The sequence below is a fragment of the Haemorhous mexicanus genome, chromosome 31 (assembly GCF_027477595.1).
Source record: "Haemorhous mexicanus isolate bHaeMex1 chromosome 31, bHaeMex1.pri, whole genome shotgun sequence".
Taxonomy (NCBI): Eukaryota; Metazoa; Chordata; class Aves; order Passeriformes; family Fringillidae; genus Haemorhous; species Haemorhous mexicanus.
Window position 1 is genome coordinate 250,960 of NC_082371.1, and position 10,522 is coordinate 261,481.

At 56.7% G+C, this 10,522-nt stretch overlaps 1 pseudogene; it reads left to right on the forward strand.

The window, feature by feature from the left end:
- The first annotated feature begins 932 nt into the window (after positions 1-932).
- LOC132340108 (Fc receptor-like protein 3) lies at positions 933-4,640 on the forward strand (annotated as a pseudogene).
- The last annotated feature ends 5,882 nt before the right edge of the window (positions 4,641-10,522 follow it).

Here is a 10,522-nt window from a genome sequence, read left to right on the forward strand (position 1 = left end):
CCATCCAGCTGGACGCCTGTACCCGTAAGATCCCAGACCCGTAAGTAGCCAGGTTGTATAAGCCTCACGTCCCCGTCGTACAATGTCTTTGTGCAGATTACGGATACTTTTGTACGTAAGGGACTTGGTGATGATTGCAACCTCTGGCTCCCCTGTGGGTTGTGAGGGCCCTCCCCTATCCTGGTGCTCTGCTTTCGTCTTAGATTTCCTTGTTTCTACAGGGGCAACTGCTGCTGGCTGTGACTACCTCTGCAGTTCAGCTAGAACCTGGACAGTTGTAACATCTGTGGGTTCCGCTGCTGCACTACTAGATTCTCTCTCTTCAAGGCAGGGGGAGGGCTTCTCACCTGGGGGAGAAGCCCTCAGCTGGGGAAGTGTATTCCTTCAGCATCTGGCCCATCTCACATATCTCCTTCATCAGACCCCCCATCTAATCTGGGTAGTTCACATCTGGGGTAGGCTGTGGGGTAGGGTCAGGCTCTGGGGCGGCAGTATCCCTAGGCTCTGGTGGTGTGTAAGATTCTGGGGTAGGTGTCGGGGTAGTTATCCAGGTTAGTCTGCCCTTCTCTCTAAATGCTAAATAGAACAGGCCTATCAGCAACACCAAGAACTGAATGATATCATTAATATTTAGAGTGGATCTGAACCCTTCAAAAACTGGTGGGTAGGACCCAAAGAGATGGTTAAAGGTTTGGGAGAAGATTTCCCCAGGTGTCATTTCCTTACAGCAGGTGCCATAATTAAAGTATCCCCAAAAATATACAGTTAGTGTGTGATAGCTGTGAATCCATGTGCCTGCTTTCGAGAGGAAGTTAAAAATCCATGAATTCCTCACCTTATTCACCCATAAAACAAACTGGATAATAGCCACAGTAGGCTTGGTTATAGGACCCATGTTTAGATAAGGGCCTACAAATGGGAGAAATATAGCCATGATCAAGTGCCATCCAAACCAGGACAAGCTGGACCACATTGTGTCGCATGGTTTCTATAGCCGCATACAAAAAATTAGCTTACTTAAGGACTGTTATTCCCTTCTTGTTTATGTGCCCTTGAGCCTCACATTGGGCACCAAAATCTGTCTTGGTTTGGAAAGACAGAAGTCTGCTAAGGAAGGCAGGAGCCTCGCCTCCCCTGAAATGGAGAATGTGAACCCTCCCCACCCCTCCAAATTGCTATAAATTCTAAATTAAGGGGCTCTCAGGCAAAAAATATGAGAGCAGGAAATAACAGTTCTTTAATAGGGAAGAAAAAGAAAAGGATAAAATAAACAATGCAGTACACTAGAACAACACTGACTGAGTCACAACTCAACCTGACACCCTGTTGGTCAGGGTGTTGGTACCAGTCCAATTGGAAAAGTGGCTGCAGTCCTCCTGAAGAGTCAGGTGTGGTTCTGTTGGAGCAAGGTGTCCTGTAGAAAAGGATGTATTCTTCCTCTGAAGATCCAGTGGTAGAAGAGGCAGCTGCTGTTCCTCTTGGAACAGCACCGAGAGTGGCACCTACACATGTGACAGACCTGGCAGCGGGCTCAGCCCCCCTGTGTGAATCTTAGATGGTGAGGGGGGTTGAGTGTCACCAGCCTGGCACCCTCAGGGACTCCGAGGGCTCTGGGTGGGCTCTGCACCATGGGTCACCTCCTGGAGTGACCAGAGACCATCCCCTGCTTTGAGGACATCCCAGAGCATACTAGTGTGGAGGGACCCCCCATGATGGAACTGGGGACCCCTGATGTGCTGGGTGTGGCCCAGTGGGGAGGTCCCAGTGCCATCAGAACCCTCCAAGCCCTTGTGATGTGACAGGACCCACTTGTTCCCCAGGCAGTCTGGTGCTGCAGGTGCCAGTGCAGACGCTGCTGGAGGAGGACACAGTGACACTGTGCTACAGGGGCTGGCGGAACAGCACGATCACCTCAGTGTCCTTCTACCACGATGGGAAGGAACTGTGGGTGCTCTACAGTGGGACTGAGCTGTCCCTGTCCCCTCTGCAGCTGAGCCACAGAGCCTGCTACAGCTGCAGTGGCCAGATGAAATACAGGGACTGGGAGATGTCAGAGCCGGTGACAGTGACAGTGCACGGTGAGCACCCCACAGCCCCCACCCCGACACCCCCACAGCCCCTCCCCAGGCACTCAGGGTCACAGTCCCCACTGCCCCTAATCTCCTTCCCTGAGCTCTTCACGGTGCCAGTGCTGGAGGGTTCCCCCAAGCCCGCAAAGGGGACCCCTCTGACTCTTAGCTGCCTCAGCACTACCAGCACCCTGCAGCCATGAGCCTCCCTCCTGCAGGTGTTCTACTGGGACGGGCAGGTGGTGGGGGGCCCGCAGAGGTCCCTGTAGCTCCTGGTGCCCACCATGGGTGTCTCCCACTCCGGGAATTACAGCTGTGAGGTGCGCAGTGAGTGGGGGCCATGTGGAAGAGCAGAGCTTGGCTCCACCTCACAGTGCACAGTGAGTGCGTGGATAGGCATGGGGAGCCCCCACAGCCTCCTTGGGTCCCCCATCATTGCCTGGGGACCCCTAACCCTGACCGACACCTGCCCTGGGGCACCCAACATTTCCCATATTTTTCCATGGCTCCCCCCTCCTTTCTCGGGTCCCTCCCTGGGTACACCAGCCCTACAATGAGTACCCCCATCCTTCCCTGACACCTGTCCTGTGTCCTGTCATCTTTTCTCCAGGTCCCACCCCAGGTCACCCATTCCTTGCTCGTGTCCCCTCATCCTTCACTGGGTCTCCTCACCCCTCCCTAGGACCCCCACCCTTCTCTGAGGTCCCTGGCATAGTCTCCAGGTAACACCATCACCTCCCTAGGTCTCTGGGTACCCTTCCTGGTGGCAGCCTCCTCCCTCTTCAGGTGTCCCCTCCCTGAACCATGCATCCCCCCTCGGGGTTCCTTTCCAAGACCCCTCCATCCTGCACCCTCTCTCCCTCACTGGCGTTCCCCTGCCCCTCCTTGACCCCTCCACATCCCTCCCTGTTCCCTGGTGTTCCCCTCTCCTGCAGGGGTCCTGCCCTCGGGGGTGTCCTTGTCAGCACAGCCCCCCGGGGGACAGGTGGCACTCGGGGACTGCCTGGTGCTGAGCTGCAGGGTGGCTGTGGGGACAGGTCCCCTGTCCTTCTCCTGGCACCTGGAGGGCTTGGGGGCACCGCTGAGCACTGGCCCCTCCCTGGAGCTGTGCCATGTTGGGGACAATGACAATGGCCACTACCGGTGATGAGTCAGTGGCGGGGACAGCCTGGCAGAGAGTGACCCCCTAAATGTCACAGTCCTTGCTGAGCAGGACTCTCAGGCTAGGGGTAACCCCACCCACAGCATCATCTAGGACACCCTCAGCCCCTTATTCCTCTTTCCCTCTTGCTGGGTTCCAGCTCCTCTGCCTGGCCTCAGCCCTGTCTCTGTCCCCACAGTGCCTGTGGCCAATGCCACCATCACCCCCAGTCCCCTGTCACACCAGGTGCATGCAGGTGACCCTGTGACTCCGCGCTGCTCGGTGCAGGTGGGCTCAGCCCCTGTCACCTACATCTAGCTGTGGAACAGGCAGGAGGTGGCCCTGGGTCCTCTTCTGGAGCTTGGAGCTCTTGATGTGGGACATTCAGGCACCTACCAGTGCATGCCCACCAATCAGCTGGGACAGGATGGGCACTGTGTGTTCCTGGCACACAGCCCTGAGCTGGCCCTGGAGGTGACACCTTGCTCACCCTGGACACAGGTGGGGTCACGTGGGTTCACCGGGGAGTGTAGGACCCCTGGGGTGATGGGTGACCCTGATGTGTCCCCCTCTGTTTCTTGCAGTGCCTGCAGAGTTCACTTTGGCTGTTTTGTTCCTGGTCCTGATCATGGGTGTCATTGTGGATGGCACTAGTGGCACCGTGTGAGTGGGTGACAATGGGGGGATGGGGGTCCCAGGTAGCTGTAGAGGCCCCCAGGGCTGAGGAGCGATAGGGCGGCACCCACAGCTCCAGAATTGTGACCTTGGCTGGGGGTCCTGTAGGGTTTGGGGGGCTGCTGGAGGGTACTGCAGTGATGTTGGGGGTTCTTTCAGCGGCCCTGGGGGTGCTGGGGGGTCCCTGCTAGGCTTTGGGTACTTGAGACTTAGTTGGCAGGGGACATTGAGTAGGTTGATGAATTCTGGGCGGCTTCAGGGTTTCTTGGGGGTCCTATGGGAAATTAAAGGTTCTGTGGGGTTCAGGAATCCTGAGAGGGGTCAGGGCCCTGGGACACCACAGTCACCCCTCCCCTCTTTCCTCTGTAGCTGCCAGGAAGTTCCAAAAAGGTGAGTGGGGGCACAAAACAAACTCTCCTCTTTTACCTCAACCACCAAGACCTCCCATTCCCTCCCACACATCCCCTTTATTGCCTTAGGGCCCTCCCGGATTTCTTGGCCGTCCCAGACGAGGGGGAGGTGCTGTACACCCACGTTGTGGTCACCAGGAGGGCAGGGGGTGAGTATGGGGGGTGTCACATGTAGAGGGACATGTCACCCACGAATGTCACCCCACCCAGATCCCACAGCCCGTGTCTCTCGCAGTGTCCCCCCGTGCCACCACCCTCCAAGATCCCCAGATGACCTACGCAGAGCTGCGGGGACACCAGGGGCGACCGCGGGAACCCAGTGACATCTACGGGAATGTGCTGTGACACTGGGGGGAACTGGGGACACTGGGGGTCCCCACCCATGGGCACCCACTGTCATGTGTGTGCTGTCACTAAAACTGCCCCTCTCCCTCCCCATGGAGGAACAAAGATCCCAAAGGGCTGACAGAAGAACAGTTTCCTGAAACAGCAACAAGAGAGAATAAAATCAACAGCAACAACAACAAGATTCAGAGTCCAAAGGGTCACAAAGGGAATGATTTCCTGGGAAAGCCCCCAAAAAGGAACAAACCCAGACATTTCCCCCAGCACGTTTCCTCCACCAGAGGAACCTGGCAGGGCCCTGGACCTTCCTTGCTCTGAGGGTTAACGCGGCCTTCAGGAGGCTCTGGATTCTCTTGTCCCCTGTCCCAAACACCTCCTCTGCCATGTTCCCCACACGATGATGTCACAAAGGCCCTGTGGGGGTTCTAGAACCTCCCCCTTCTCCAGGCAGTCAGGATCAGGCCATAGCGCAGGGTGGAGTGTCACAGACAGGAAAAGTTTGATGGCTCGAGACATTTTGGAACAGCTGTGTGTGGCAGGGGTGGGTCAGGCCTTGCTTTTGGTGAGACAGGGCCCCATCTGTCAATCAGTCTGTCAGCCATGGCACATAGGAACAGTGTGACGCTCTGCCAAAGCCAGCTCCTGAGTGGCCAGATGACCAGAAGTGCCAGCTGGGGAGAGGGTCCTTGGTAGCCCAACTGGCTTAAAAGGCAGAGTATTAGGTGGACAAGTCTCTGACCCTGTCTTGTCTTGGTGTGTCTCTTTTCTCCACACTGGAACCCAGGAGCTGTCAACCCATTTAAATGAGAAATATCTGCCATGGAAAGTGGGAACGTTCCTGGAATTGAAAGAAGACCCATGTCAAGGACGTTTTTAATTTCAAAGATTATGGGGATTCCAGGCCAAAGTGTAGGAAAAGGAATACCAGCTCTTTACTTGGAAATTTATAAACCAGAAAAGAACAAACAACACAAAGCCAGAACTTTCCCTCCTGTTCAGCGCTGTTTGTTTTTGTGACAGTTACAACCGCGGCCAGCAGGGGGCGCTGCAGGGAGCACTCCCGGCCAGCAGGGGGCGCCCCGGTTGAGCGCCATCCCCTCAGGGGCCATGGCAGCCTCGGACAGGAGGCAGGAGGGGAAATCGCTCCTTTTGCAAACTCATGGGCACCAATTGGTCCCAGCACCACCATTGGTAGTGGGTAGAAGCCACCAAGGCAGCAGGTTGGATCCTAGTGCCCAGTGGCAGCGTAGCAGTGTCCCGGGACCAGGCACACACCCTGGGCAATGCCCATGACCACTCTCCATGATCCCAGATGGAAGGAATGCAGCGCCTGACCCCAGGAAGGTCTTAGGTCCACAGCAGCACCTCTGGTGGCTTCACACCACAATTCCTGCAAACCCTCAGTCTTTCACTCAGGTGAGGAGGGCAGGGATGGAGCAGCTTTGGGGACACCTGAAATCGAGACAGGGTCACTCCCCAGAGCTCCACCATGGCCATGGGGCAGAACCATGGCTCAATATTTCCATACTTTTCCCTCTTATCTAGCAGCTACTGCCCAAACCCAAACATTCTTTCCATGAAGGCAGGTTTTGTTCAAGAAGGATGGTCCTAGGCAGGTTGTTGAGCAGAGTGTTGTTGTCTTTGCAGTAGTTCTGGGGCTCTCTCAATCCCTTACCAAGAGGGACAAATGACCAATGGCTGCGTTTCTAGACTGGTTTCCTCTCAGCTGCCCCTGCAGGGACGGTTTCCAGCCAGTCCTGCTCTGAAAACCATCAAAGGCCCTCCCAGAGCCACTGCTTAGGCTCACTTTGTGATTTTGTGCTCCTTGCAGGGCTGAGCAAACCACAGGCAGGCCTTTTTCCCCCATAGAATTCTCACCTTTGCAGCAGCTCTAAAGCTGCCAGAATCAAAGCCAAGGGGGCAGGAGGGACCCTGAGGTCCTGGCTGCCACCTGGGTCTGGCCAGAGCAGGGCTGGGCAATGGCCATCCCTGTGCAGTAGGGCTGGTCCATGGCTGGGCCCCATCCCTAGATGGCCACTGTCTTCAAGGAGCAGGAGTTTGGGAGCTCCTTCCTGCCCAAGTTTCATTCCCAAGCTGCTCCCCTGCAGGGGACAAGCAAGAACAGAGAAGTCTGGACCCCCCCAGAGCTGCAATGCCCCAGGACAGGATCCCCTTTTCCCATATGTGTTCCCCCTGAGACAGGATCCTACTACAAGAGGCCCCTGGATGTGCCCCCCCAGATCAGAACCTGTCCCCTCCCCTGCCCCACCCCCCCCCCGTGTAACCCTTAGCACAAACGGCCTCTTCCTTCTGCTGCAGGAAAGAGAAAGTGAAAGTGTTAGGGGGGTGGGGATGAAAGCTGGAAACCCCCATCCCCACAGCCTCCCCAGCACTTCCTGTAGACCCCTCACTCCTACTTCCCCCACCCTGGGCTTCCCCCAACATGCTCATTGCCAGGAGCTCCCCAGGATCATCAAGGCATGAACTGGGGGCTTGTGAAATTGAGAGGCAAAATTATGGAAATGGAAATAAAGAGGGGGAAAAAGCCCTTGGGGGCTGGGGGGACAGAGATCCAGAGCCTGTTGGAATGTCCCTGGGGTGACCCTCCCAAACCACAGGCACCCTGGGGGGACTTTGCTAGGCCCTGGATAACCCCAAAATCTGAAGCACCCAGGGAAGGAGCTTTGATCCATGGGTTCACCAAGCCACTTCCCATCCCTGGCACCTCCATTCCCCAGGGATCCCAGTCATGGAATCCCCATTCCTTCCATCCACCCTCCCCTGGGACCCCCATACCAGTATTCACATTCCCCAGGATCTCCACGGCCCAGCACCCCATTCCCAAGGAGCCCTTTTGTTACAATCTGTCCCTATGGACGGGTTTCGTGGAGGTTCTTTTAGATTGATTTCAGGGTGCAAAAAACCGACACGGTACAAGGGGGTTTGCAGGTTAATCAACACAATAGACTTTATTAATATAACCACAGCAAAAATGCGTTGGGGAGAAATTAGGGAAAAAGGGAAAAATAAGGAAAAATAAGGAAGGGAAAGGAAAAAATGGGGGGGTTATAGCTACCAAAACGTGAGTATGGCGGAGGTCCTTCGGTATCCAGCCGAAGAGGTTCACCAGGTCACGTCCCAGGGAGATCTTAGAGATGCAGTCCATCTGGACTCCAATTATACCCTTTTCGATGAGGGGGAAGGGGATTATTTCAAAACCAAATCTATTGTATGGAATGGTATTTGGAAAGGAGGTACACACAGTCCACCTTGCAACGAACGAAAGTCATTGTGTTCGTGGTCCAGTGCCCGCACCTGCAGTCATCCATCTTGCTTTGGTCAGCTCACCTCCCTCTGTGCACCTCCCCTGGGCTGGGGGTTCCAGTCCTTGGAAAGTGTGAGGGAGGCCTTTTCTCTCATGGGGATTTCTCGGGGTCTTCTCTGGTGGAGAGGCTTCTGTCATCTCAGCTTGTCTGTCACGGTGGTTGTAGATGAACGAGAAGGGTCTTCTGTAGGAGACCACCCAAAAACTCAAGGAGGAAAAGTCCAGCCCGGCCAAGAGGTGGACAGCGTCCAAGATTATTGTTATGAAAAGAACACAGTGCCTTGAGCTCGGTGTAGCATGCAGAGAACTGCACCTGTGGATACAGCAACTTAGCAACACTTTCAGGTCATGAAAACCCCTGGCTTGGCGTGTCCACTGTGGCTAGGAAAGGGACAAAGAGGTCTTCTGAGCGGTCTTTCAATGACAGTTGTGAGGCAGATGAGGGATATTTCAGACAGACTCTCACACCTTTCCCATTCATTCCATCCCCTGAAATACTCCTTCCCCCAACACCCTGATTCTCTCAGGAACCCCAGTTTCCATGGGATCCCTCATTCCCCCAGCACCCCCATCCTGTGACCCCAAATCCCTGGAGCCCACATTCCCCTGGCTCTCCCATCTCTGAGTTCCCCCACCCCTGGGGACCCCTACTCCCATGGCCCCCCATCCCCAGTGATTCCCCCTCTTCAGGACCCCCATTCCCAGGGACCCCCCATTCCCCTGGACAGCCATGTCTGTGTCCCTCAAAGCCCCTGAGCTCCCCACTCATGGGAACCCTATATCCCACTTTGTCGCACCCAGGCTTGTCCCCATCCTGTCCCCACCATGTCCACAGCCTGTGCCCAGCTTGTGGCCACCCTGCCCCCACCAAGGGCCACCTACACTTGAGGATGAAAACTGACCTCGCTTCCTTCCCCTTTGGCCAAAGAGCTGCCACTCAGGGGACAACCACCCCTGGCAGTGAGTGACAGCCAGTGCACATAGCTGTGAACACCGGGATGGCCGGGAAGTTGGCGCTGCTCCTGTGGGGTGAGTGCCCCGGGCATGAGGCTGACACCCTGGGGATGGGAAGGGGAGTGGGCACAGGAGGACTGCAGGGTCACCTGAGGTCCCCAATGGCAGCAGAGCCAAAGCATGAGCTGACTGGGGTTGTGGGGTCGCCATGGGGACAGCAGAAGGGGGACAGAAACATGGGGACAAAAATGGTGGGACAAGGATTTGGGGAGGCATTGTGGGACTGGTGGGGGTGACTTGTGCCAGCACGGGGTGGCCATGGCATCCCCAGTTCAGGGGTGTCCACAGTGTCCCGGTGTCCTTCCTGAGCAAGGGGTGGCCGTGGTGTCCCTGTCCCCAAGACGTCCATGTCACACAAGGACAGTTTGGGGGCAGCCTCTACAACCCCCTGCCCCCATGTCTCTGTCCCCACGGTGCCGCCCCCATCCAGCCCTATCCCTTCTCCCTTTCCAGCCCAGACCCTCAGCCTCGCTGGTGAGTCCTCCGGGGATGCCATGGCCCCACCCCGCTGTCCCCACTCCTGCGCACTGGCCCTGACAGGCTGGTGTCCCCTGTCACCTGCAGGCTCCCAGACCACCCAGCTCCTTGTGGAGCCCCCCTGGAGGTCGGCAGTGCTGTGGGACCAGGTGACACTGACCTGCCAGAGCTTGGGGACTGCCTTTGCCACCACCTGGTACAAGGACAGGGAGCGATTTGGGCAGGCGGGATGCGACCACCTCAATGTAACTGAGAGTGGCACCTACACATGTGACAGACTGGACACTGGGCTCAGCCTCCCCATGAGAGTCTTAGATGGTGAGGGAGGATCTTAAATCATCACGGTGGCCCCTGACAGGTCTGGGTGGGCTCCACTCCATGGGTGGCCTCACACCCCTCGTGTGGTGAGAGCCTGTGCCCTGCACACAGGGACATCCCAGTGCACCCCAGTGCACCCCAGAGCACCCAGATGTCCACAGTGCCATGGGGTCCCACCTTGGACCTGTCTCGAGCCCCTAAGTGAGATGGGACTCTCCTGTCCCACAGACAAGCTGGTGCTGCAGGTGCCAGCACAGGTGCTGCTGGAGGGGGACACGGTGACACTGCGCTGCTGGGGCCAGTGGAACCACACGGTAACCAGGGTGCGATTTTACCCGGATGAGAAGGATCTGGGGGGTCCCTCAGAAGGTCCGAGCTCTCCCTGTCCCCTCTGCAGCTGCACCATAGAGGCCGCTATCACTGCAAGGGCTTTGTGAGGTCCTGGCCATCACGGTCAGAAGCAGTGACAGTGACAGTGAAAGGTGAGAACCCGCACGGATGGAAATCCAATCTCCTGACACCCCCAATGCCACTTCCCAGCAGAATCAGAGTCACAGTCCTCACCTCCCCTCTCCTTCTCTGAGTCCTTTGTGGTGCTGGTGCTGGACATTCCCCACGAGCCCACCAAAGGGTCCCTCCAACTCTCAGCTGCCTCAGCACCCCAGGTCCCTTGCGGCCCTGAGCCCCCCTCCTGGATGTGTTCTACAGGGACGGGCAGGTGGAGGGGGGCCTGCAGGAGTCCCAGGAG